Source organism: Peromyscus californicus, unplaced genomic scaffold (assembly GCF_007827085.1).
Source record: "Peromyscus californicus insignis strain IS unplaced genomic scaffold, ASM782708v3 Scaffold_22__1_contigs__length_63687245, whole genome shotgun sequence".
Lineage (NCBI taxonomy): Eukaryota > Metazoa > Chordata > Mammalia > Rodentia > Cricetidae > Peromyscus > Peromyscus californicus.
In genome coordinates this window covers 63,276,752-63,301,764 of record NW_026294525.1, presented here as the reverse complement: position 1 = coordinate 63,301,764, position 25,013 = coordinate 63,276,752, and positions in this window count along the sequence as shown.

The following is a 25,013-nucleotide window of genomic DNA, read 5'->3' as shown; positions in this document are numbered from 1 at the left end:
TATGAGCATTTGAAACATGGCTAGTGGGACTAAGGGGTTACATTTACTTTTTTATTTAGTCGAATTTAAAAGCCATAGGTGCCTAGAACTTTGTTGAATAATGCAGCCACCAAGACTTGACTTGGAGTTCTGTGTGGGAAGGGACTCAAATGAATGAATGAATGAATGAATGAATGAATGGATGGATGGATGGATGAATGAATGGATAGATAGATAGATAGATAGATAGATAGATAGATAGATAGATAGATAAGAACAACCCTCTCATTCAGAAGCTGGAACTGATAAGAATGACCAAAATTGGGTACTAAAATATTGAGTCTACTTGGAATAGTTAGCCACTTTTTCCCTAGCATCCTCTCTCATGTTTCTTTGCAACAAAATATTTCAGGGACTTCACATTTAGAGTGAATAATTGAAGCAAATAACTTGCTAGAGGACTCACACTAGTCTCGAACTAGTCCGTCTGTGTGTTCTGTTTCTTGTTTCTTGTTTGTTTGTTGTTATTTTCCCCAGTGCTAGCGACTGAACTCCTGAGCTGTCTCTAGTCCTGTTGGCTTTTTTCTTGGGGACAGAGTCTTACGAAATTGCCTAGGCTGGCCTTGACTTCGCACCATAGCCCAGGCATGCCTTGATCATGTAACACTCCAGACTCAGCTTCCTGAGTCCCTGGTATCCCAGCTGTGAACCGTCAGGCACATAATTTAGAGTGGATGATCCTTTCTGAAAAGTGGTTTTTTGTTTGTTTGTTTGTTTGTTTGTTTGTTGTTTTTGATGTGGGTTAATGAGAAAGAACAGGGAGTTGTTGGGTGCGTCTGTCCTCTAATTGCAAGCCATAGAAAGCCTGCCATGATTTTAGCTAAAAGCAGTATTTGTAGAATGGCCTAGGTTCAGATTCATGGTAAGGTTAGTTCCCTGGTAGAGCTGGGCTCGGATAGTATTATCAGAACACATATTTTTTATTTTTCTATTGTGATATTTTCATACATGCATAAATTTATTTAATTTATTTTTGAGATAAGGTCTCATTGTGTAGCCCTGACTGGCCTGGAACTCACTAAGTAAGCCAGGCTGGCCTTGAACTCACAGTCTGCTGCCTCTTCCCTCCAGAGTGCTGGGATGGAAAGTGTGCACCACTATGCCTAGCTGGTGTTGAGTCTTCGTTGTTTTCATTTCCAGCTTTCAGACCTGACTTCTGCATTGTTAGAATTAGTGTTGGCTTCCTGAGACCCCAAGCTCACATCCTCCCAGGTACCCAAAACAGAAACAAGGGAGAGCCTCTTTTCCAGAAGTGCCCAGAAAAACAACACCATCTCTCATAGGCTCTGTCTAGACGAGTCATACAGTCATAAAATGGGAGGAAATAATTGGCCTAGGCAGGACCCATATGCTCCACCCACATTCAGAAGAGTTCAATTACACCCGACCCTCTGGAGCTGCCGGTGAGGGGGGCGTTCCCTGATGAAGATCTTGGTTCTTAGTTACTAGAAGGGCTGAGACACATTAATGCAGAAACTGCAGCAGCTCACTAAAAGGGATACTGGAGGAGAACGGAATTGAGGTACAAGGAGGGAGTTAAATGCTTATACATCAGAGAGATCCAGAGCCTAAAAAAGAAATGCTGACTTTTTCCACTCAGTCCCCGGGCTCAGGCTGCTGGAAGCAGGTGCTGGCCTGGACCAGTGCTTCACGGTTAGTGTGTTTGGGGACCTGCAGTGAGTGAAATCCATGAAATTTAGATACCACAGCGGTATCTTTAAAAGGTATCAGGTGGAGAATGGCTTTTAATGTGGAATCCAGACCCCAATTAGAGACTTGTTCCACTTGCTAAATTTGGTTTGGATTAAACGCCTACTGACCTCTTGTCCTGATAGCATTTCATCGCCGTGATGAATATGTGGGAACTACCCACCCCCCACTAATGGCACACAATCTCTATACCATTAGAAGTCTCAATTCTTTTTCAGATCAACTACACACTCTCCTCTCAATCCCTTCCATTAGTGAGCAATCCAAAGAAAAAAAGAAGCCGGTGCAAAGTAGCAATGTCCCTAATGGTCACCTGCCTGAAGTCCCTACGCCTCCAAACCAACACATTCGGGGTGGGCGAGGACGCTACTTTTCTCTCCCTCTCCAGAGAAAACATAGAGGACCCCAGAGCCGTCTGTCAAGTGCCCTGGGAGTCTCACTGTCCACTCAGTCCTTTTCGAGGCTGTGCCTAAACACCTTTCCACTAAACTGGATAGTTGTAAGTGGCCCAGGAAAAGATTTAACTTGATCATCGAGGAGTGCCCATGGCTGGATGTGGTGGTGCATGCCTGTAATCCCAGAATTTAGGAGACTGAAACAGGAGGGTTGCCATGTGTTCAAAGCCAGTTGGAGTTACATGGTGAGTACTAGGGCAGTCAGAGCTGCTGCAGAGCAAGACCCTGTATTAAAAAAGAAAATTAGAGCTGGGCATGGTGGGCCTTTGATCCCACCACTGGAGAGGCAGAGGCAAGAGGATTTCTGAGTTCGAGGCCAGCCTAGTCTACAGAGTGAGTCCCAGGACAGCCAGGACTACCAGAGAAAGCCTGTCTTGAAAAACAAACAAAACTAACAACAACAAAAAAAGAATAACATTATTAATTAATGAAAAGCAGTTCTGTCAATGCCTTTCATTATCATCTTAGTTTACACAAATACACACACTTGTGCACAGGCCCCCAAAGCTTAAGGGTTAAAGGGGTCACTCAGTAGGCCCTGGATTCAGTCTCCAGCACCATAAAGTTCATACAGGACCTTAAAGAGTCCTTCAAAGGAGTTTTACTTTGGAAATTCCCTTGATTATGAATAATAACGGGGAAATTGTTGATCAGGGTACATAAGAATAAGAGGAGAATTTTTTTTTCAATGCTGGGTACAGTGTGGAGAATGCTAAGCAAGCCCTCTACTGCTGAACTACACATCTGGCCTTGAAACTACATTTTAAAACATATGTTTAAATGCAGCATGCGAATGCCGCCAGGATAATAAAAGAATTCCCAGCAGTTCTTGTTATGCCTTAGGAACAAACCTTCAGTCCTTTAAGGCTATTTGTTGATCACGCCTTTTTGAGGAATGGCCAGCTCGCTTCCCTCCCCATTCCTAGAAGCCGGTCTTTGGAGAGAACCCCACTCCAGGAAGCAAACCTCTTCACTTCCTCTGCTGCACACTGCTCCCAGAGCACCTGCTGCTGACCTCTTTCTCAGCCTGATTTCTCCGCTAAGATTACTAGCCAGGTGCTGGGATCTTGGGTTTGCAGGGCAATGGCCTCACGCAGTTCCTGTGACCCACAGTCTGGAAGCAGCATGCTTCTTTCATTATTCACGCTCTCCTGGAGGTCCAGTTACCAGCACTGTCCACTGCCAAGGCCACAGGGAAACTCGTTCAGCCAGTTTTCCCCCTTCCCCGGCCGGCCGGGCTGTTCCAAGACAGACACACTCAGCCTGACAAAGGCGCTGAGGGTTTCTGTTCCCAGGACCGAGACCCGCCACAACAAGCCTGTCTGTTGTTAAACTCTGAGTCTGGCTTCCTCCCCCATCCCTGTCTTCCCTCTCCACCCCCCTCCCGCCTTCGCCACAAGGCTATGGACCATCCAGTTTGAAAGCAGCGTTGAGTTGTTGATTAAAGCAGCATGTTATTTTCTGAACGTGAAACAACATATGACAATAAGTGGATATGAAACATCGGGAAAACAAATGTGCTTCTGCACTGGACACAAAGGCAGAAACGGCTGGAGTTAAACAGCTTCCATGGAGTATTAAAATTGATGATGGTTATTAGGCAGCTTTTTCAGAGCCGCAAAATGTGTATAGCTGGATCCTCACGGGCTTAGCCGTTTTCAGCCCAGGCATACTAACTTGGCCGGCTGTGAAGCTGCTATTGTATGCACGTAGTATTTAACCATGAGTGCAGCGGGTCCCAAATTAAAACCATATTTTGTTAGCACCACATGTTCCAGTCCTGACAGTATTTATCAAAGGGGAAGCTGCTGGATTTATTGAAGGAAATGAACTTGGCCGGGGTCTGCCAGACTCAACCCCTACAGCGAGGCGCTGAGCCGGACTGCTGCTATTGGCTCAGGCTGCTCACCGGCCACCTCCCTCTTGCCTCCCCACAGCTAGGCATCAGGGGAGATTGACAGCCCCAGGCCCCTCTTTCTTCAAAGATCTCTTTATATTCCCTTCTTGGTGAAGTCTTTGCTTCTTCTACCCAATGTTCTTTCTCCTTCCTCTGAACTCTCCAACCTTGGTCTGGGGATCAGTAAAGATTCTAAAACCTGCCCCACACCTCCCAATCTACATTTCAGAAGGTCCCCCAAGAGGATAGATCCTGGGCTGGTGGGAGTTTGTGAGCTCTGCCCTCCCTCTGCCTACCTCCTTCTCATTAGGAGTCTTGTTATCCCCTCCAAGTGTGTTCGAAGTGTATATGGATTTTGTTGGCTGTCAGAGTGGCGGGTGCTGGGGTGGAGCGCTGCTGGTATCAGTGGTGGGGGTGATGCTGGACAGCTTGCCAAAGAAAATAAAATGCTGCTGGGCTCTTAGGGAGGTGAAAAGCCTATGCTTAATTCTGAGCCTAGAACCTAGGTTTTATATATATATATATATATATGTATGTGTATATATATATATATGTATATATATAGACACAAAGCATTGTTTACATAATTTTAATATACACTAAGCCTTCTAGAAATGCAACCTCATGAAAAGTCAGGAAAACCAGAGCTTTGTTAGGGTTAGAACTTACTTTTCTTAACTCAAAGTGGAGTTTCCAGATCAATGCTACATTTGTATTAGTCTGCATCTGTAGCTGTCCCAATAAAAGCTGTTTTCCACTGGTGGTGCCAGGGTTTGACCTTAGCACTTTCGACATGTTAAACACATGTTCTGCCACTGACCCCAGCCCCTAGGTAACAGTGACCTTTATATGGGTATTTTTTTATGAGCACTCTTTGTAAATGTTACTGAGCATCTATGCAATGAAACATCTGTTTGTTTAAATAACAAATTTCTTCTTTGCATCAGCGTTTAGGAATTTATTATACTAGTTTTAAACGTGTTAAAAGTTAATTATTCATTCAGGAAACCAAAGGGGCATTCAAACTGTTCTCAAAAGAGGTGTCTTAAGTTTCTTTTTCCTGTTGCTGTGATGAGATACCCTGATAAAAGCAACTTAAGTGAGAAAGGGTTTATTCCGTCACAGTTCAAGGGTCTAATCTGCCATAGCAGGGAAGTCAAGGAGAGGAGACAGAGCTGGATACAGCAAGCCAAGAGGGGTGACCCCTGGACTCCATCAAATGCTTTCTCCTCTTTATTCAGTCCACATTCCAGCCAAGAAATGGTACCACCCACTTTTAGAATAGGTCTTCCCACCTGGATTAATCTAATCAATAAACTCCCTCCCAAGTGTGCCTGGGTGAATCTAGATCCTATCAAGATGACAGCTTACACTGTCCATCACAAGCAGGCCGGTCTAATGGGACTGGGCATCTGGATTCTACTGAATTAACGTGGCCCTTATTACAAACTGTCTTGTTATCCTGAATATGTTTCTAGGAGACCATGCATCTGTCCTTCTCTGCACCAGATTACAAATGTCTTCCTGGCAGACCGTGTGCTACAAGCCTGGTATCTGTCCGAGTTCGTTCCTTGTTGCTAGGATGGACATCGTGGCCAAAATCAGCTGGAGAAGGAAGGTCTATTCAGTTTACACATACTGAGCATAGTCTATCATTGAGGAAAGCCAGGGCAGGAGCTGATGCAGAGGCCATGGAAGAATGCTGCTTCCTGGCTCGCCCCCCCCCCCCCCTCCGTGGCTCACTCGGCTTGCTTTTTTATATAACCAGGAACATCTGTCCAGAGGTGGGACACGCCCTCTCACATTAATCTTCAATCAAGAAAATACGCCACAGATTTTCCTGCAGGCAATCTTATGGAGGCATTTTTTTCAGTTGAGAGTCTTTCTCCCCAAATGACTCTAACTAGTGTCCAGTTGAGAGAATCTATGCAGTATTCCACCTACAACTTAGCTCAGGATAACGCCAGTGTCTCAGTCTGTTTGGGGGCTACAGCATTTCTCACAGCCCTGGAGGCTGAGACTAAGAGTACAAGATGAAGGTGCCAGAAGATTTAGTGTCCAGTGAAGGCTCTTCTCTGGATTTCAGAAGCCTACTTTTAAAAATCAAGAGTGTGAGCCAGGCCTGGTGGTACAGGCCTATAATCCTAGCTACCTTGGAGGCTGAGGCAGGAGGTTCACAAATGTTTCTTTTTAAGTCTCTTGGGCTGTGTTGTTTTGTTATAACAGCCAAGCTGGACTAAAACCATGTGAAGTCCTTGGGACAAATTCTGTACGTATAGTCTATTTAATTGCAATGAATAAATAATAATATGTTTATTTTTATGTAGGGAGTCTTGATGTAAACCTGATAGCAGTTTGGATAGGCCATTTTACCACTCCAGCCTCCTCATTTTCCTAATCAGTGGAAAGAGATGATGAACTATTTTTTAAATTTATTTACTTTTATTTTACGTGCATTGGTGTTTTGCCTGCATATATCTCTCTGTAAGGGTGTCAGGTACCCTAGAACTGGAGCAACAGATGGTTGTGAGCCACCATGTGGGTGCTGAGAATTGAACCTGGGTCCTCCAGAAGAGCAGTCAGAGCTCTTAACCACTGAGCCATCTCTCAAGCCCCTGATGATGAACTATTTTCCTGGTTTCCAAACTTGGCTGTTCCTGGGGGAGTTGTTGTTGTTGTTGTTGTTGTTGTTGTTGTTGTTGTTGTTGTTAAATACGCAGTTCAGTGGATTTACCTACTCCAAACATATTTAAAGATTCTGAGAATGGAAACCAGTCAAGTACCGTAGAGCCTAAAATGTACCGGGCATACCGGGTAGTCTTATAGGTTAGCAAGTTTGCCTTTTAGACCTCAGGCTGTAGGATGCTTACAGACTACCTGGATCATTGCAATATGAAGATTTGATTTCCAGGATGTAAGTGGTACTTGGGAGTCAGCATTCTAACAGACTGCTAATGATGCCAACACTATTGTCCCACGCTCCCCACAGCTAAGAATAAAGGTTTGTAAGTCTTGTCCAGCTAAATATTCCTGAACAACAACTTCTACAAAGGAATATTTTATATGATGAAATGTTAGGAAAAGACATGCCAGAGTGTGGAATCTTTTCTTTTAGTTATACATTTTAGGCAATTAAAAATTTTACGGGTGGCTGTGGCGCATGCCTTTAAACCCAGCACTTGGGAGGCAGAGGCAGGTGGATCTCTGTGAGTTCGAGGCCAGCCTGGTCTACAGAGTGAGTTCCAGGACAGCTAGGGCTGTTGCACAGAGAAACCCTGTCTTGAAAAACAAACAAATTTTTTCAAAAAGAAAAAAAAAATCTTATGATTTCTCCCCCCTCTTAATTCAGTGTTCCTAGACTATGTAGCCAGAGTCCTAGGCCAGAGGTCCACCTCTGGGGGTTCCACATGTCAGGTTCAGACATTCACCCCGCAGGAAGCTAATGTAAGTAACAGTAAAAAGATGGGAAAGGAGTTTAATCAAAGTAGCCAAATCTTTTCCCAAATCAAATTTGGGAAAGATAGAAGGCAAGCATTTCTGCCCATCTTTGGGGTATTGACACCAACTTTAGGTTGAAATAGAGGAAGAATTGGGACAAGAGGCAAGAGGTATGCATAATTAAACAGTCTTGGTTAAAGTGTGGGCTGATAGATCATTATCTCAGCTCTGGTTCTGCAAGGCAGCTTGAAAAAGTCCTTATTGTTTGAGGGGGCAACCTGATTCCCACGAGAGCGCTGCTCAGGCTTGGCAGGTGAGCTCATCACAGCCTGATCTGCCCAGGAAGCTCTGCCTGTTCTGGATTCTAAGGTGACTGACAGACAGTAGGACAGTGTTCACGGCAGAGACTGGAGACTTTCGGGCACCTTTGGGGGGCCTTGAAATGCAGACAGAAGCACGCCTCAGTTCCTCCCACCCGCGTGTCTCAGCCTTGAAGGCAGGCAGATGCATTATGTCGGTGGTTTCCAGACAGACGCTCCTGAGTGTTCACACTGCCCATGCTCGGGAGTCTGATCCAAATCTCAAGAGGAAGGAGACAGACACAAACTGGAAGCCAGGATGCCAGGCTCGTATCTTACTTTTCGTCAGCCTGCAGGCCCCAGGGAAGAATCGGGGCTTTTTACACAGCACCTGTGTCTATTCTAAGTACAATGTTAGAAGGAGCTTTAAAAAACAAAAACAAAATGAAACTTTAGGCAGGTTAACAAACAAACAACAAAAAGGAAACAAATAACATGCCATTTGACAGTTCGGTAAACTTTGAATTGCCCTTTCGGTGGCTCAGAAGTTTAACGAACCGCCTGCCTGTGCTCTCTACACCTCTTTATTCCTGCCCCATGTAGATTCCTCTTTATTTACCCCCAGAGGCTGTCATGGCCCCAATACCCCCTTAGCAGGGGATAGACCCTTTCACTCACTTTATACTGTGACTAACAGCCCTGAGAAGAGCAAAGCCATGGCTTCTATCCTGTGGAATAAGGAAACAGAGAAGGTGCCTTTCGTGGAGAGTGTTTGTGGGAAAGAGGTTTGGTCAGGGCTGGGGCAGAGATGGAGAGGGGTGTTTCAGAAAGAGAAACTGAGGCTGAGGCACGTGCCCTACTGTATAACTTCGTTCAAAAGAGACTGCCAAGACTAACCAAAACAAGCTTCCGAAACTGCCTTCCTGGACATGGGACCCCTTCCCCATTCCCCTGTGCTGTGACTGAATGTTTGTGACCTTCCAATGTTCATGTTGGGTCTTCTCTTCAAGGTAAATATATTAAAAAAGTCGTGCCTTTAGGGGATGACCAGATCATGAGGACCCCTATCGTGAATGGGATAAAGGATCTTACAAAAAGAAGTATTGCTTTTTTACCCTGCCGCTTCCCCATGTGAAGACACTGTTAAAAGTGCCCTCTTGAAGCACGCAGCAGGCCTCACCAGGCACCAAACCTGACATAGCTTGGTTTTATATTTCCCCAGATATCAGAATTGTGAGAAGTAAATTTGCATTACTTGTCCTTATTCGGAGTGTTTCCTTCTAGAAGAACGTTATTTACCTCTTCCGATCAGGTGAGAGGCCCTCAGGTGTCCACATCCCCCAGGCCTTGTGAGAACAGCTTCCTCACACATTCACACAGAGAAGTAGGAATGTAGGAGCAGGTACCAGAGAGAGAAGGGTCATGTTGAGAAACATCTGTAGGACCCGAGCTGGCCACAGCGGCTGGAAAAGGGGAAGGAGAAAGGGTCATACGGAAGAACCACAGAGCATACTTAAAATGAGGAAAGAAGGTGGAGGGAACTTAGGGGCAGAACGACCACAGTGTTAGGCTTCCTTCACCACATGCACTCAGCAATGCCACCTCCTCATCGGCTCGGGGCTACACGGGCTTGGTATTTATCCCCCTCCCAACAGCCTCGATGCTCAGGCTCCTTGGACAGCTGTGGCAAGCAGGCAGGTGGAGGATCTTTCTGTCTAGCTATTTGCCTCTGGGCAGAGTGAGCATTCTACAGCTTGGTACAATTTCTCAAAGTAGGGGATGGAATGGACATCTACCCCTGTTGGGGGCTATTTGTCCACTGTGTGAAGGTGTATTGCTGTGGTTGGTATAATAAAAAGCTGAAGGGCCAATAGCTAGGCAGGAGGTACAGGTGGGATTTTTGGGGACAAAAAGGAAGAGGAGGAGAATTTAGGCATGCAGGAGACATGGAGAGGAAACAGGAGGTGCAAGATGGGAGAGAGATAATGCCACATGATAGAATGTAGATTAATATAAATAAGTTATAAGAGCTAGTGAGGAACAAGCCTAAGCTATAGGCAGAGCTTTCATAACTAATAAGAAGTCTCTGTGACATTATTTGGGAGCAGGCTGGCAGGACAGAAAAAGACTCGTTACATATGGTGCCCCATGATGTTTTTCTGTCAGCTTAGCGACTGCACATGAATCTACTGATATTTTAATTATTGTCTGCCACTGCACAGTAAGAAGGTAAGAAAGGACTTAATTTTGTTGACATCAGAGTGCTTAATAACCAACCAGAGCCATGAGAACTAATTCAGGCCTGGCGGGGCTTCTGGTCCTGTGGCCTTGGCTCTGCTGCAGTCGTACTATGTAGGTTTAAATTAAGTACCTATCATTCTATTTGTCAGTAAGACTCAGAGGCCAAAGGCTGGGGTGAAAATCTGCTAGCTCAGAGAGGCTGAGTAGCAACTAGCTGACCTTGCTTTTTGGCCGGAGACACCTCAAGAGAGAGAACCAAGAGAGCTCAAGCTCTAGTCCCCTCCCTTTCCTTCCTGTGCATCTTCTCTATCCAAATTGTTGGCTTCTCTAGGGCCAGTTCTAGTCAGCCCGTCACTGGCTCCAAACCCGCCCTCATTCAAGGTATAACTTTATTGGACAGTCTGGGGAGCATCAGAGTGCGATCAAAATATCCCACAACACACCCCTTAACTGCTTTGCCTGAAAAGGGAGGCGGTGGGGGTGGAGGGAGCATGTACCAGTAGGCTGTTGACGCCAGAGTTCCTGGTCTAGATTATGTCTAAGCATGTTTAAACCACGTGACCCTCTGAGTATCAATGGACCCTCAGACATAAAAGTGAATGGTCAATTAAACTAATGTGGAAGTACAGGAAATTTCCAGTTATGCTGAAGCCTGCAGGCTTGCTGCCTGGCCAAGGAGGGCCATTCAGGGTGGCTGCTGGAAATGAGTGGAAGGACTCTCGTCACTGGTGATTCAGGACAAATGGACTTGGGGCAAAGGCTCGCAGTTGCACCTAGAGAACAAGGTCCATCTATGCTTGAGAGGAAAGAAGGGACTTAATTTTGTTGACATCAGAGTGCTTAATAAACAACCAGAGCCATGAGAACTAGGAATTTGGGCACTAGAAGGGAATTTAGACCATTTAGTTCATACTCATAATTTTATTGTGATACAATTTTGAATTTTTTGTGTATACATCATATAGGCATGTGTATGTGTGCACATCTGTGTGGTGACCCCCAACCATAAAATCATTTCATTGCTACTTCATAACTGTAATTTTGCTCCTGTTATGAATTGTAATGTAAATATCTGATATACAGGATATCTGATACGTGACCTCAAAAGGGCCGTGACCCACAGGTTGAGAACCACTGCTGTAATAGGCAAAACAAGCAACTTCCTGTGGTTGTACACAGTGGGGTCTACATACCTCCACCCTGAGATGTTGCTATCAAATGGATTCATCACAATAAAAGTATGTTTCAGGGCTAGTGTGGCGGTGCGTACTTGTAATCTCAGTAGTGAGGAGACAGGGACAGAGGTTCAAGGACAGCCAGGGCTGCCCAGCTGGACCCTCAACCCCTTGCCCCCAAAACAAGTTTCTCCTCAGACCAAATTTCATCAAATGCCAGGACCCTTGTTAAATACTGCGGTGGTTTAAAAGAAAATGCCCCAAAGGCAGTGGTACTATTAAGAGGTGTGACCTTGTTGGAGGGGGTGTGTCACTGTGGAGGCAGGCTTTGAGGTCTCATATATGCTCAAGCCATGCCCAGTGTTTCAATTCACTTCCTGTGGTCTCTGGATCAAGATGTAGAATTCTCCAGCACCATGTCTGCCTGCATGCTGCCGTGCTCCCAGCCATGATGATAATGAACTAAACCTCTGAAACTATAAGTCACCACCTCAATTAAATGTTTTCTTTATAAGAGTTGCTGTGGTCATGGTGTCTCTTCACAGCGATAGAAACCCTGACTAAGACAAATACCAAATAAAGTTACTCTGAAAACAGCTCAGGGCTTAGAAGAGATTGCGCCTGTCTCTTCTTCCAAACTAAACCCAGCAGGAGGACCCAAGGGACAGGGCTGCTGTACTCAGTCCCCGTCAGTTAGGTGGTCTCCCTCTGCCCTCCTTGGGCATCATTTTCCTGAAGTGGAACCCATCACAGAAGCCAAGGAATGTGTCCACTCAGTGTCCTTCGCCATATTCTGGACCTCTCCGAGTTCCCAGGATACCAGAATTCCCTGTTCCAGGACCCTGAACCCTCTCCAGGTCTCTTCCTATTACTGACCTTCAAAGACGGATTAACCCATGGCTGTGTTTACTCCTAGTCCTGAGACATGGCCATCAGGTAGCTGAAAACACAGAGTGAAATGTGCACATTGGTGCGTTTTTAAAACATGGGGCAGAGCTGGAGAGCAGATCCAGTGGTTTGGATTTAAAATGTTTCCCAAAAACGCAGGCCCCGTGGACAGTGTTCAGAGGTAGAGCCTTTGGAGGTGACTGGATCAAGAGGGCTCTAATCCAGCGATGAATTCATAGGTTAATGGGGAGGTAAAGCTAGCTGAAGAAAGCAAGTCTTTGGGGTGAGTCCTGGAAGGGTATTCCCTTTGTCTCTATCTCCCTCTCTCTCTCCCTGTCTCTTTCCCTTCCCTTGTCCCTTCCCTGCCCGACTTGGTTCTACCTTGTGTTCACACCGGTGTTTTGCCTCATCACAAGAGGAGCCAAGGGATCTGGGTGACCATCAGCTGACTCCTCCCGAGCCTGAGCCATCCGTCTCTGCCTCTTTAAGTTGATTTCTTTGGGTATTTGTCACAGCTGCAAAGATCTCCCAAAGCAGAGAAGGGTCTTCTGGGGAAACAGGCAAAACCTACAGTCTAAGAAGTCTATATTCAAACTTGCTATTCTGGGTTTTCCTAAAGATACATTTTTCGAGGCAATAGGACACAACATATTTTATGTTATAGCGTCTCAGCTAGATTTAGAGCTTTTAAAAATGTAGACATATGGTATGCAAGCCTTTATTTGCACTCTTGCCCCAGTCTGCAAATGTTGGGCAGGCATTCTGAAGCAGATATAGATATGAATTCCTATGACTAGAGGGTGGGCAACAAGCAGGAGGTGGCCTTACGCTTGGTAACATCTCATCAGTGATCTCTAGTCCCCTAAACATATATTGATGACATAATTACTAAGAATGCTAATTTCTGCTGGGCGGTGGCGGCGGCACACGCCTTTAATCCCAGCACTCAGGAGGCAGAGGCAGGTGGATCTCTGAGTTTGAGGCCAACCTGGGCTACAGAGTGAGTCCCAGGACAACCAGGGATACCCAGAGAAACCCTGTCTCAAAAAACCAAAATAATAATTAATAATAATAGTAATAATAGTAATGTTAATTTCTTTAAAAAAAAAGAAAAGTTTTGCTTTGTAGCCCAAGCAGGCCTTGAACTTGTACAACCAGCTTGCATTCCAAATTTCACTCTTTACTGTGCCCGTTAAACTCCACTGTACTCTTGACCGGATTTAGAATCACCTATGAAACACACATCTAGATGTTCTGTGCTGGATAGTCTTATGTCAACTTGACATAAACTAGAGTCATCTGAGAGAAGGGAACCTTGTCTGAGAAACTGTCTCCATAAGATCAGGCTGTAGGCAAGCCTGTGGGGCATTTTCTTCATTAGTGATTTATGGGAGGGGGTCCAGCCCATTGCGGTGCCATCTCTGGGCTGATGATTCTGAGTGGGACAAGAAAGCAGGTTCAGCAAGCCAGGAGTAGCTAGTCAGAAAGGATGGCTTCTACATCAGCGTCTGCCTCCAGGTTCCTGCCCTGACTTCCCTCAGTGATGGACAGTTACCTGGAACATAAGATGAAATGGACTCTTTTCTCCTCAAGCTGACTTTAGTCACGGTGTTTTACCACAGCCATAGAAACCCTAACTAAGACACATGTCTAGGAGATGGTTCCTAAGACGTTTAACTAACAGTTTTATCACAGCCATAGAAACCCTAACTAAGACACATGTCTAGGAGATGGCTCCTAAGACGTTTAACTAACAAGGGAAGACCTGTTCTAAAGGCTGGTGGCACCGGAACATGGGCTGGGGTTCTGTAAAATAAAAGGGAAAGAGGGGGAAATATCTTCATTCTTCCCTCTCTGCTTCCTGACCGAATCTTCAGTGTGACCAGCAACCATACACCCTGGCTGCCCACCTTGCCACCGTGGTGGACTGGATCCCTCAGACTGTGAGCCAACCTAAATCCTTCCGTCAAGTTGCTTATGGTCGAGTATTTGGTCACACCAATGAAGAAAATGACAATGCACTTATCCTTACAGGGAAATTAGTTTGATGGGATGACTCCCCCAAGTATGTATAGGCTTTACTAAATCAATAGTTGCTTCTAATACTTTAAATACAAAGAAAACAACCTAAACTATTGACACGGAGTAAAACTTACTTGTGTATTTTAACAGTTAACCTACTCTAGAGAGTGAATGAAAAAAAAAGAAGAAGAAATGAGAAGGAAAGGAACATGACTGTTCCAACGTGTGGTGGAGGAGAAGGTTTACTGTAAATAAAAGGGAGAACAGAGTCGGAGGCGGGGACAGCTAGGAGAGTCCAGAGGGGACATGGCCAGACTGATCCAGGCCATGTGAGGAGACGGGAGAGGAGAGAGGAGCTGCTGACCAAGACCGGCAGCCTAGGCCAAGAGAGTAGATGAAAAAGATAGGTAACCAAAATGGCTGGATTATATAGAAAAGGGCAGCTAGGAGAAGGACAGCCCAGCCCCTAGGCTGGAGAAGTAGGGGGCAGGGTATGCCAACCAGGAGGGCCCTGAAACAGGTAAGGACTGAGGGATGCTGGGAGAATCTGGTGCCCTAGTCCACTCTGATATGTTAAATCAGCCCTGGGTTTGAGACCTAACAGAGTAGAAGTCAGGGTCCTGGAGACACGGTTTAGTGGGTAATGAAAGAGTTTTCTGTGCAAGCATGAGAACCACCATTCAGATCCCCAGAACCCATGTAAAAACGAGATGGGCATTCCAGGACGCAAGAGGCTGAGACGGGGTTCCCGAGCAAGCTGACCAGCCAGACGAGCTGAAATGGCAAGTCCCGGGTTCAGCAAGAGACCCTGCCTCAGTATGTAACGTGGAGAGCAAGGTAAGGAGATACCTGATGTCAGCCTGGGCCTACACACACACACACACACACACACACACACACACACACACACACACATGCACGCTGTGCTCCCACAAACATGTGAATACATATATGCATATACACCATACACATACATATGCATATACACATACGTAGCCAGGGTTAATTGCTCGTACTCCTCACATTTCCCTGCTAGAGTACTGAAAACAGATGACTACATTCCCAGCACACCAACACCACCAGCCCCCAGGTGCTCTTTGCTCCTAAACTGGAGGTACCTAGCACGGTGATTGTGGTGCCAGGCCCCAGCTGCCAGAACCAGTGGGCATGGAGGTTCCTAGAACAATTTGTATCACTGTACCAGGTAACCTTTCTTTCTCTCTCTTTTCCCTCTTCCTTCTGTCCATTGTTTCCTTCTTTCTTTCTTTTGAGAGAGGGTCTCATGTAACCAAGGCTGGCCTCGAACTTGCTAGATAGTCCAAGCCAGTCTTGAACTCCTTGGTCTTCTTGCCTCCATGTGCTGGAATTACTATGTAGCCAGACTAGCTACCTCCTGCTGCCATCTCCTGAGAGCTGGGCTTACAGACCCGGGCCCCCCCTCTTGGCTAGGCGAGTACTCTTTCACTCAGAAGCCGCTGACCCAGGCATAGGTCCAGGTTTGGGGCTCCAAGATACCTACTGCACAATATTTACATAATTTTTCTTTTATTCGGTTCCAGTTCTCCGTGCTAAAACAATCCTTCTTTATCTTCTCTTGTGTTACAAGACCTGAGAATTTTCTGTTGACATTCACTGAGGGGCTTTCCACGAGCAGGTCTGGCCATGACTGCCATGTGCTCACGTTCCAGCTCTTGACTCGTCATATAAACTTGAGTTGAAATAATCATTGTTTTCTGGCATCCCAGGAACTATGGCAGTGCAACACGGAGCCCCAAAGCAGGGTCGGAATAGACACTTGTGACATTAAAGAGCTGATTGTTCACTGGGTGTGGTGGCATAAGCCGGTAACCCTAGCACTCAGGAGGCGGGCCAGAGGAATGCAGCAAGTTCAAGGCTACCAGGGACTATGAAAGTGAGAACACCCCCCCATAGCGCGCGCGCACACACACACACACACACACACACACACACACACACACACACACACACACACTCCATACACACACTCACACCCCACACACACAAATAATCTGGAAGTTCTAGTCTAAATTCTTTAAAGACTATTAGAACCCAGGCAAATGGACTAACTAACAAACAAACCTTAACACAAGAAAGAGAGCATCGATTCTGAATCAAGGTCCATAGATAAATACATTTTTTCTACAGTCCCGCTGAGTTTCTATTTCAACCTTTATTTCACCAACAGAGTTAAAGTTTATCTAAATCCATTTAGAGTTATTTCTTTGCTCAGGGCAATAAGATTTAGGGTGTGTGTTTGTGGCAGATGTTTGTCCACATGGAAATGGTCCCTGGTGACATCAGCGTTCTCTCATTACCCTGGCAGGTGGTGGCAGCTTAGCTGTCCCACCGTAAGCCCATTAAAGTCACCCCCTTTCCTCCCACAGCACTGAGAGAGCCATTCTGTTGCTCCCAGTCCACCCTGGGACGAGGATCAATCCTGTCCGCCTAGATACACCACAATAAATAAAGTCTTGCCACCTTCCTAGGGCTCTGCCCTAAAAGAGGCAGCTCTCCACTCCCCAGTCTCACAAGCTGCTCAGTGGGGGAGGTCACTGAATTCTCTCCCACCCATCTGAGACATGTGATCCCGCTTTTAAGAAGCCTTTAAAAGCTGGGTGTGATGGTGCAGACCTGTACTCCCAGCACTAATGAGTCTGAGACCCCTTGGGTCACATGGTGTCTCCAAAAGTCCAACAAAGATCAAAGAATCCCTAAAGGACTATGTAGAGTTCTCATTTTCTCTCTGTCTCACCCCAGAGACTGGACACAGGAGCTGCAAATGGGACACTGTGTATTGTCCTAAATCTCTGATGTAGGTCATAGTTCTTCACCAGCTGGCCTTTAGAAACTCAAAGGCCAGGAAATGGGTCTCAGTTGACCATCCTTCAGGCAAAGCAGAGGCTCCATGAAGCAAGGAGATGAGAGGTGGAGGAGATTAAGAAATAAATTAATAGAAGAAACACTAACAAGAACTTTAAAATGAACAGCCAAGCACAATATTAACAGGGTTTAAACTGTTTTCATATAGGCTGTCTGTAGAATTATCTAAAATACAGAGATGCACATAATCCTCCATGGATTCCATATTGTCTTCAAAGGTGGCATAAGAACTGTCTCTATGGGAGACATGAAGAACTAGGACCAATGTGATGGTACGTCTGAGAGTTTCACTATTTCTCTGAGTGAAGAAAGTATTTTGGGGACAGTCAGCCATGGAAGCATTAGCTCCGAGAATGAAACTCACCATTTCCTGAACATTTCCAAAACCCAGCTCTGACCTCTACTCCAAAACTTTAAAAAAAAAAAAAATCTAACCGAATTTTAGAGTCCTGCACCATGTCTTAAATGAAATGGTCTAATGACTTTTCAGAGCCAGGAATAAGAACAAAAGCAACATTAAAGGTAATGATAACAAGCCTGGAGGGTGGCACACATCCGAAACCCCAGCCCCTGAGAGTTAGGCAAAGGGATCATGAGCTCAAGGCCAGCCTGGGCTACAGAGTGAGCCTCTGCTTAAACAAAGTTAATTAAAATAAAGATAAGGGCAGTTTCACCACTGCCTGGCTTTCACTGGACATCTGCAGGTGAGCTGGCCCATTGCCCCCCCAGATCTGGGGTTCTCTTTCCTAAATTTGGCTTGAGCACTTCCATCCAGAAGTCATCCTCACATTTGTGATTCTATTCTGATCTCGTTTGGCTTGTGTGGGTGGCATTGACCTTGTCTATTACAGTTCTGGGCGTTCTTCCTGGCTTTGAATGATAAACTCCCAAGGACATACAGAGCTGAACGTTCACATCCCTTATTTCACCCCCAAACAGCACAACCGTCTTCCTAAAGAGGGATCTTCATTTCTGCAGTTTGATTTCTGGGTCTCTACCTCAGCTCGTAGGTAATTTATCAGCAAATCATCGACATGGTCAAGGCTCCCACTTTGTATTTCCACTGCTGGAAAAACAACATGCACTACTCTCCTTGCAAAGAATTTCAACAGAAACCTGTGGCCGTAATGTCACCGGAGCCAGGGATTTTTGACACTTTCACCTGCGACCTGGAAATAGGAACTGACTTGTTTTGAATCAGGTGCTCTTCTGCATTCCTTTAGCCTAAAGGCACAGAAGTCAGGGGATGGGATTGTAATACTGGCAACAACAATGACTAACAAATGCACATCGACTCACTGGCAGAGCACCCACCAACAGAACCTCTGCGAGCCAAGCCACTTCAGCCTCTGGGACACACACTCTTTCTGGACCTGTGCATCCCAGGCATGGCCAAAGAGTCTCTCTCTCTCTCTCTCTCTCTCTCTCTCTCTCTCTCTCTCTCTCTCTCTCTCTCTCTCTCTCACACACACACACACACACACACACACACACACACACAGCACCAACTTTCTAGCTCTAATCCCAAGAAACCCCCAGCCTCTCTTGGTCCCCTGCTCTAGATGGACAGCTACCCCGGGGCAGCCCGGTCCTGGGCAACGTCTCCAGGCAGGAGCCCCTTCCCCTCCCTAGCCATCGTTCTCTCCCCACCTTCACCCCACCCTGGTACGATCCTTCACCGGCACCAGCTTTTTGGGTGCTGGGGAGGATTTGCATCTGGGCTGTGTTACATTTTGACTTTGTCTACACTAATGACTTTTCTTGGCAGAGTTGTGAGGAGTGGGCAGTCCTGTCGGGAACAGCCGTGAGACCTCCAGGGTGCCACGCAGAGCTTAGCACACCTTAGCGCCCAGAGCGCAGCTGGGCTCAGAGCTGTTCAGTCATCCTTTCACCCTCCTCTGCCCTCCGTTCCCCCTTCCCTTCTGTAAATAACAAGATCTGGGAGGGTTCGCCCTCTCCGCAGCATCTTTCCTTCTTCCACAAGCCACCTGGGGTTACCAAGTTACCAGACTTCCCATGCACAAGAAAAGGGGGTTTCCATGCTCTGTTGGACTCTCCTGCCCAGCCGGGCAGCTCCATTTTTGTTCCCGGATCCATTCCTACACGGGTACCTGGTGCCCCATCTCTGGAAAGCACTCTCCTGGACGATTGGGGTATCCCACAGGCAGGCCACTGGTGCTGCTCATGCTATGAAGAACCTGAATACAGGTAACCTGCATTTGAGGAGTACAGTCTCCACGGAGCAGGAGAAACGCAGAAACTGGTTGAGCATTGCAGCCCCCAAGTCCATTGTGTGTGAGAGGGGAGGGAGTAGCCAAAAGAAGAGGTCCTGGGTTTGAGGAGAGGCTGTGCAAAGCCTCCATGTGTGGATGGAACATTGAGCTTGGGAGACTTTGGAGAGCGCTCCCACTGTAAAGGAACTCTGGCAGGCTTCATTGCCCTTGTCTCTGGCCTTGGTGTACCAGACCGTGACCTCAGCAAGGCTTCTAAGCTTTACCCACTGCTCCATCTGCCTTCCCTGAGAGTCCTGTCCAACATTGCTCTGCTCCTATTCACACACATAAATACCATCCGTAGCACACCTCAGTGCTCACAGGTGCTTTAAGCCTCGTCGTGGGCTCCCCTTTCCCAGGCTCCCTTTCTCCTACCCAGCTCCCCGCCATCTGAAAGGAAATCCTGTCTGATGTTGTGACCACCTGTGATGGGAACCCTACAGGTCTGATGCAGTTCGAACTGATGATGACGGTACCCACTATGGTTTTCACTCCACCTGCTCCTCCGTGCAGGGTGGGCATAGCGGGTTTCTGGGGACTTTAAATCTTCATTGCCATTACAGTGAGAAAGGCCACCCACAAGAAGCCTTCACATGTGTCCCCAGGAGGCTGGAAGGACAGTTCTCACCTCCTTGTGGGCCAGGAGGAGATGGGTTATGGAGATCCCTGCTGGACAGAATGGATGCCCATCAACATTAGGAAGTCAGGTAAAGAACCCTGACAAAGCCACATTAAACTCTGACCCAATCCTGTGTGATTCACGGTTACCAAATCATCTCTGTTAATCCCAGGGTTTGTGCGGTTACTATCCCCCCAATCCCATACAGACGAGTACATCAAGGCTCAAGCGCTGGAGTGAAGCTTACTGGTGAAGCTCTTGCCTGTCCCGGGCAAGATGCTGGGCTCAATCCCAGCACACACACAGATTCTCAGCTCCAAATGGCCCCCTCACTCTCCTGTGGTCACACAGCCCGAAGTGGGAAGGCCATTGCTTTAGGTAAAAGTTCCCCTGGGCCTGCTCTGGAGGCAGGAATAAGACTGATTCCAGATCCAGAGCTCAAATGAAAGACATGAGGTCAAGTCGGCTCTATTACTTACGGAGCTGGGGGCTGAACTGAGAAGGGAGTTTCCAGGGGAAAGAGGAGGAAGCCTCAGCACCTGATGGTTAAAAATTTACAAGAGCTGGTCTGCTGTGAGCTGCTGGCACGTTTGAGGGCTGGGTGAGAATTGTAGTCCCCTTCCGCTAGCCTCAAGTTTTCAGAAAGCAAGCCAGATGTGCTAACAGTCCCCACACCATTAATGCGCAGAAGTTAAGTGCTGGCCCATGAACAAAAGGGAATAGTGTCTACACAAGGGAAGCAGGATGAAAAAACGGCAACTGAGCTTTGACAGGAGAGTGATGCCTACCAACCAAGGACTGGATCTCAGCAGGAACTGGAGGCGAAGCCTTGGAGATGGGAATGCCCTGGCACTCTCAGGGATGGGGCGGGGCCGTGGAACCTGGGGAAGAGGCTTGAGCTATATGACTTGGATAGTAAATAAAAGCATAATAACGCGCCGGGCGGTGGTGGCGCACGCCTTTAATCCCAGCACTCGGGAGGCAGAGCCAGGCGGATCTCTGTGAGTTCGAGGCCAGCCTGGGCTACCAAGTGAGTTCCAGGAAAAGGCGCAAAGCTACACAGAGAAACCCTGTCTCGAAAATCCAAAAAAAAAAAAAAGCATAATAACGCTCAGAAGCTGTAGCTCAGTAGTAGAATGCTTAACTGCCCGAATGATATCCTAGGTTTGGTCCCCAGTAGTGGCAAAGGGAATGAATGAACCAACAAACAAATAACAAAAGCAGAGGAAAAAAGTAAATTGCACCGTACAGAATGAGGTCCTACATTCAACCCCCCGGTAGCGGCACAATGCATGAATGAACAAATGAATAAATAAAAGTACATTAAAAAGTCAGTTGCACTAGACAGCACCAAATATTAATCTTTAGCCCAAACATCTCATACAACTCCAACAACCATCTCATGATTGTTTACACTTGCACAGATGAGCAAGCCAAGTTGTGTAAGAGGTGGCCCCTCATCTACAGTCAAGCCAAGGCCATCGCACAACCTTTCTGCTCTGAGAGTTGCTCTCCCACAGCAACCTCTGCCCATGGGTATGAAGGCCTCTCTGGGAAATCCTTCCAGCTAATCAGATAGCTTACGCTATTCTCCATTCCGGCCATCTAAATTTTCCCTTGAGGACTGAGGGGTTTAGATAGTCTTGGTGTCTATCCTGAACTTCATAGACTGCAATAAGGATTAAATGGGGGCAGTTAGCATACAATTAACTCTTGCTGTAAATTATTTACTAATATTGTTTTTGCTTGGATTAATGGACATAGACTATTTTCCTCAAATTCTGGGAACCGAAACAGAAAAATCTCAAGGTTAGTATAATGCACAGATATTATTAAAGTTATCACATCAAGGGCTGGAGAGATGGCTCAGTGGCTAAGAGCACCCAGGTTTTATTCACAGCGTTCCCATGGCAGCTCAATCTTCTATAACCCCAGTTCCAGGGGATCCAATGCCTCTTCTGGCTTCCACGGGCACTGTATACTCGTGGTGCACAGACATACCTGATAAATCTAAAAGAAAAAAAAAATCACAAGAAAAATAAAATGATTTTAGAAGAAACAGTACACCCCAGGAGGCTATTTCTGTTGTACCCACAGTCCCTCAAAGACCACCAAGAAACAGAATCTGATGCAAAAGCAAAGAGTCTTTTTACTACGAGTTAACTCGGGACTCTCCGTCCATCTGACCCAGCAGCAGAGCAGGAGACCGCCTGAGTAGCAATGAGGCAGGGTTTTTAAAGCAAGGGGGGATTGAGGTCTACAGACTACATAGGAACCGACTCAGGATTGGCTTATGTGAGTGGCAATCATGTTAGTAACTTTAATTGGCCAGGGTTAGTTTGGGTTTACAGTTATCATTTTGGGACATGCCTGGACAAGTCCCAGGCTTTGTCCTTGAGCTGCCATGGAGGCTGGTTGGCCTAGCACGTACTGACTGTGGGGGGCTGACTCAGTGGCCCAGGCTCAGTCCTTGCCTCATGCACATAGCTCTTAGTTGGTGAGGGGACCCAGACAGTAAACAACTGGCTGAACTTTGAGCAGTCAGAGTACGTGCAGAAAGGGAGCTACTGCAAGGACTATGTCTTTTGTTCATGGCCCTCCCAGAAACTGCTTGCTCAAGTCTCAGGAAACTGAAATGGAGACCTGATCTCTGAGGGAAGACTGAGCAGCCTGTTAGGGCATCTGCTTAGTCCTCTCAATTTCCTGTCCTTTCAGAATAGACTTACCTTTCTAAGATGTGTTGCTAAAAACATATATCCTATTCATTAAGTGCACTGGTAACTTGAAGGTATAACTACATAAAAACAATCAACTGCTATTAGCTACCTTATATGTTTATGTGCTAACAGTTCTTGGCATATACCAAGATTAATAACATTTTTCTATAATGACAGAAGTCAAGTTGTTTATTGTAGAACACTATAGACTAAAAAGTGTAGACAGGAAATAAAAATCACCTGTGCTCATACCATTTAGAGGTACTCAGTATTCACATTTCAATTTATTGACACCTAGTCTTTTATAAAATTACTGTCTTTTCTCATATTCTAGACCAGGAATACAGCTTGGGGCAGAGCACTTCTCTAATGTGGTGGAGGAAGCCCTGAATGTGGTCCCCAGCAGCTCAAAAATTCCTGACTATATCATTTTACAATGAGAAACTTACACCCCATTTCTCCTTTAAGAAACATTTGTACTTATTAATACTTTCATAGTCTACAACACAACTTACAACTTTCATGTAGCTGGATATTTACATCACTTCCAATTGCTCCCATTTTCACATGGACATATGTCCTTATGCATGGGTTTGTGGGTACTTCTCTAGTTATTCCCCATATTTCTTTAGGTCTCATAACAGCCCAGAAGCCAAGTAAGATGCCCGCATACGACTTTGCTCATACGACGACACTTGCACTGGTTCCCTGCCTGCAGAGCACAGAGGAAAGAAAAGGGGGCGCTTTCCAACGACCTCTACTGCTGCTTTTATTTATGTCCCACTTGATGTGGATATCGGACATTTGCCAAAGAATAGTAATATTTCCTTATGTGGGTCTGCCCCAGAACCAGTTAGGGCTATCATGTAGTGTGGGGCATATGTATTATGTTTTCTTTCTAAAATGACAAAATCAGACCCAGGGCTTTGAGAAAATGTGACGATGCTCAATCATGGGTCACTGGCACTCAATTGGTGAGATTTAAAAGGCATGCCCGAGCTTCTGGATTCGCCCCTGGGACCATGGAAACAAACACAAAAGAAAACGGCCCGGTACCCCGCAGAGTCAGAGCCACTAGGCCCCCCCACAGCTTTGTTGTGTTTTGTTTGGGGTTTGTTTGTTTTTAAACCGGGTAATCACTATGTAGCGCAGGCTGGCCTCAAACTCATGCTCTTCCCGTGTTAGCCTCCCAAGCACTGGACCACGGGCTTGTGCTGCCATACCAGGCTTGTTTTTTTTTTTTTTTTTTTTTTTTTTAATGTATTATTTAACTTTAAATAATCAAAACCTCGGGAAACTGTGGAAATAGTTGAGAGGTCCAGTGAGCCCCTGGCTTCACTCAGTGCTAACATCTGGTGGGAAACCATGGCCACTGGCCTTGGTAGAGCCTGCATCCTTAGCCATCACCATGAGGAGCTGGGGTACAGAGCCACCCCGTCCCCCTCCTCACTCCCCTGTGCCTCGACTTTATTGGAGTTCCCAGAAGGTGATTCATAGTGAAATTTCAGACAAGTTTTCCCCACTCCAGCCCAGCAGACACCGCTGCTTTTTACCAGCCCCCTGGGGAGGATTAGTGCTACCCCTGGGGGTGGTGTTCCTAAGGCCTGCACTCTGCCTCAGGCGTCTACCAAAGCTCATTAACTCTACATATGCCAAACAGAGCCTGGGAGCCTGAAGCAAGAGGCTCTAACGTTCAAGGCAAGCTTTGGGTGACATAGTGAGACCTTGTTTAAAGCAACAACAATAAAAATTCTGAGCCTGGTGCCTCACACCTATAATCCTGTCCCTTGGGAAGCTGAGGCAGCGGGATTGCTGTGTGTTTCAGGATACGACCCTATCTAAGCAGCAATAACAAACGACATGCCGAAAGGAACTATGACATACGTCACTTTAGGATGTTCTATAACATACAGAGACTGTTCATTACACAACTTGGTGTCACATTTTGCCACAAGGGTCCCAGAACAGGATCCCAGCTGACCTCTGTATATCCCGTACCTTTTCTTACTACAGTTCCCTTATCTTTGGAGTTCAAATCTAGGTCCTGGGCCTGGGCTGGGTTGGGCAGATGTTCCTCCTATACTTTGAATATGTTTCCCCAAGTTTACAGACTAGAAAGTAAATCCTCAACACAGCAGTGTGGGGTAGTGGGGTCTAGTGGAGCTGATTAGGTCACGAGGGCTCTGCTCCCAATAGCTCAGAAGTGGGCGAGCCTGGCAGTTAACAGGCTAGAAGTCATCGGGAAAGCAGGTTTCTTATGAAGCCGAGTTCAGCTCTCTCTTGTTCTGGGGCTCCAAACCTTTCTCATCATGCATCACGGTACCACGTTATGACATTGA